Raw genomic sequence first — 4,422 nt, 5'->3', positions numbered from 1 at the left:
TTAATATAGAGCGTCAAACTGTTTGAGAGTGTTACCTATTGGTATTATGTCAAACGTTTTAGCGACGACCTGACCATCCGAAAAACTAACCCCCTGCATCGAGTGTATACCATCGCGATCAGAGTTACAAATTAGTTTATATTCCAGTGGCGGGCTCCTTAATTTCAGGTATGAATAGGAGGATCGAGTGTCAAACCGTTGGAGAACGTCACCAATTGGTACAAAGCCAAACACTTCACCGAAGATCTTACCCTCCGAAAACCTAGCGCGCTGTATTGACAGTACAGCAGCGTGTCCAAAGGATCGAAATAGCATACATTTTAGTGACGATCACCCTAATTTCATGTATAAAAAAGAAGATCGAGTGTGCAAAAGTTACCACCACCATTGAAGGTCGAACAGCTATGTCTATAGCTTCACTTATCCTATGATTCTGAGAGTCAATCCAGGTATTCCGGGAGTAAATTCGCTGAACTGTATTAGCAATAGACACCATTATTCACGGTATGAATATTAAAGTGACGGGTTAAACCGTTTGGGAACGTTACCAATTTCTACAAAGTCAAACATTTTACCGAAATCTTTACCTCTCCAGTAGATAACCCGCTGTATCTGGAGTATAATTCCGCGTTCAGAAAAAGAAAATAGTATCCATTTTAGTGTCGGCACCTTAACTTTCATGTTTGAATTAGAATATAGAAGGTCGAATCGTTCGAGGACGTTACCACCTTCTGTGAAAGACGGAAGGCTGAGTCAATGGCTTCACCTATCCAGTGATTCGATGAGCCATATCAGGTAATACGGAAGTAAATCCACTGAAAAGTATAGGCAAAAGACTCCTTACATCATGACATGAATATTAAGGTTGAGAGTCCATCCGTCGGAGAATATGACCAATTGGTATAAAGTAATTCCTTTTACCCAATACCTATCCGTCCGAGAACTTCACCTACCGTGCGATTCCGAGATTCATATCAGATACTCCTGGAGTAAATCCGCTGAACAGTATTGGTAACAGACACTTCAGTTCACGGTTTGCATATTAAAGTAGAGCGTCAATTTGATTGAGAACAATACCATCTGCTGTAAAGTCAAACGTATTACCGAAGATCTTACCCTCTAAAAAACTAACCCGCTGTATCTAAAATATAACATCGGGTTCAGAGGGTCGAATTACTGTTCAGTTTAGTGACTAGCACCTTGATATCATGCATGAATTACAAGATCGGTGGTCTAACGGTTCGAGAACGTTACCACCTTCTGTTACAGACGAACGGCTAAGAAAATAGCTTCACATATCCTGAAATTCCGAAAGTCAAACCAGATATTTCGGGTGTAATTGCGCTGTACAGTATTGGCAATGGACACCTCAATACACGGTTTGAAAATCAATGAAGGTCGTCAAAGCGTTCTATAACATCCCCCACCCGAGGAGAGATATACGTCACACAGTTTTACCTCACCATCCGAGAATCTGACCTGCTGTATCGAGAGTATAACACCATGTACATAAGTTCGGGCTTGTATAAATTTTAAAGTCGAGCACCGTAATTTTATGTATGAATTAGAAGATCAATGGCCAAACCATTCGAGAACGTTGCCACCTTCTGTGAGAAAAGAACGGCTATGTCAATAGTTTACCGTATCCTGCGATACCGAGAGTCAAACCAGGTATTATGGGCGTAAGTGCGCTGAAAAGTTTTGGCAATAGGCACCTTAATTCACGGTTTGAATATTACGGTAGCGTGTCAAACCGTTTGAGAATCATACCAATTGGTATGAAGCTAAACCTTTAACCGAAGGCCGCACCTTACGCGAACCACACCCGCTTCATCGAGAGTATAACTTCGTGTTCACCTGATCAATGAAGCCTTTACTTCAGTGACGGGCACCTAAGCTTCATGCATGAACTATAAGATCGAGGGTCAAACATATCGAGAACGTTGCCATCTTCTCTAACAGACGAACCGCTACGTCAACAGCTTCACCTATCCTTTGATCCGGAGAATCATACCAGGTATTCCGGGAGTAATTCCGCTGAATACATTTGGCATCAAACACCTTAATTCACGGTCTTAACATTAATGCAGAGAGTCAGACCGCTTTAGATCGATACCCATTGGTATGAAGTAAAACGTTTATCAAAGATGTTATATTCCGCGAATCTCACGGGCTTCATCGAGAGTACAACTTCCTGCACAGAGAAAGGCATTAGTCTTCATTAGAGGGAGGTGCACCTTAACATCATATATGAATTAGTTGACCGCGGGTCAAACCGGTAGATAACGATGCCACATTCTGTGAGTAACGAAGAGTTACATCTATGGCTTCACCTACTCTGCGATTCCGAGACTCAAGCCTGGTATTACGGGAGTAAGTCCGCTAAACAGTTTTGGCAGTAAACACCTTAATTCCCGGTTTGAACATTAAAGATGAGCTTCAGACGATTTGTGTGCGTTACCAAACGCTGTAGAGACAAACGTTTTACCGATGGCCTTACCTTCCGCGATCCTGAGCTGCTTCGCCGAGAGTATAACTTCGAATCCAGAGAAAGAAATTAGTTTTCATTTCTGTAATGTGCCCCTTATCGTCGTGTATGTATTAGAAGATATAGAGGGTCAAACAGGTACACATCGTTACCACCATTTCCGAGAGTCGCACAGCAAATCCAATACATACACCTATCCTGTTATTCCAAGAGTCAAACAATGTATTGCGGGAGTAATACGTTGAACAGTTTTGGTAATAGACACCTGAATTCACGGAATGAACGATGAAGTGATGATTCAAACCGTCGAAGAACGTTACGTAGAGTAATAGAGTCAAACCTTTTAACGAAGGCCTTAAATTTCGAGAAGTTAACGCGCTGTGACGAGGGTGCGTCGTCGTGTTCAGAAAAGCAATTTATTATACTTTTACGGGTTTTATTATTTCATGCATGAATTAGAAGATCGAGAGTCAAACCGTTTGAGATCGAAACCACCTTCTTTGCGAGCGGAACGGCTAGGTCAATAGCTACACGTATTTTGAGAATCGGAGAGTCAAACAAGGTATTCCGGGAGACAATCCGCAAAGCACTCATGACATTAGACACCTCATTTTAGGGCTTGAATACGAAAGTAGATCGTTAACCTACTTCATATCGTTACCAATTTGTATCGGATCAAAGCTTTTGTCGAGAGCCATACTTGCGGTGAATATAAGCCGCTGTATCGTGCGTATAACATCGTGTTCACCAAAGTAAATTAGTATGCATTTTAGTGACAGGCACCATAATTTCTCGTATGAATTACAAAGATCGGGGTCAAAACGATGGAGAACGTTGTCGCCGTCTTTGAGAGTCGAACGTATAAATCTGTAGCTTCACCTATCCCGTAATTACGAGAGCCATACACGGAACTCCGGTAGAGAATCCGTTGCACAGTATTGGCAATAGGCACACTTATTCATTGTATGAATATAAAAGTTGAGCGTCAAACCGTTCGAGTACGTTCCAACTGGTATAAAGTCAAACTTTTATCGAATAACTTACCGACCTAGAACGAACACCGAACTGGCGAGTATTTTGCTTAGTGCTCACGGAAACAAAATAGTAGTATTTATAGCGGAGACCTTATTTTCGTGTCTGAGTAGCAAAATCGATAGTCAAACTACTCTAGATCGTTACCACATTCTTTCGGATTCGAACGGCTAAGTTAATTGCATCACGTATTCTAGGATCCCGAGAGACAAAATACGCACTCTGGGAGTAAGTGGGCCGTACCGTATTGGCGATAGACTCTTTAATTCTCGGAATCAATATTAAAGCAGACCGACATACCATTTTATAGCGATACCTACTTGTATATAATTAAACCTTTTACCGAAAGCCATACTTCCCGAGATTGAAAGCCTCCGCATTGAGAATATAAATTTGTGTTCAGAGAAACGCATTAGTATACATTTTAATGATGGGCACAATAGTTTCATGTATTATTTATAAGATCGAGGATCAAACTGTTCGAGAACGTTACCACCTTCTTTGAGAGTCGTACGGCTAAGTCCACAGGCTGTCGTATTCCAATATTCGAAGACGCAAACCATGTATTCCCGGAGTAAATGTCACTAATTTGCTACCTTGAACACTGAGCAAGACACTTGCTTCAGCGGGTTGGGCTTCTCAGAAGGTATGGCCTTCGGTAAAAAGTTTGACACTAAACTAAAAGATGAAGCTCTATAACAGTCTGATGCTCTATCATCATATTCGTACCGTGAGAGAAGCTGTCTATTGCCAATATGGTCCAGCGGATGTGCTCCCGGAATATCTGGTTTGACTTTCGGAATCACAGGATAGGTCAAGCTATTGTCTAGGCTGTTCGACTATCACCGAAGGTAGCAACGTTCTCGAGAGGTTCGGCACTCGATCTACTAAGTCATATTTGA

The sequence above is a fragment of the Lasioglossum baleicum genome, unplaced genomic scaffold, assembly GCF_051020765.1.
Source record: "Lasioglossum baleicum unplaced genomic scaffold, iyLasBale1 scaffold0139, whole genome shotgun sequence".
In the NCBI taxonomy this organism is placed as follows: Eukaryota; Metazoa; Arthropoda; class Insecta; order Hymenoptera; family Halictidae; genus Lasioglossum; species Lasioglossum baleicum.
Note: the sequence above shows the minus strand (reverse complement) of the source record.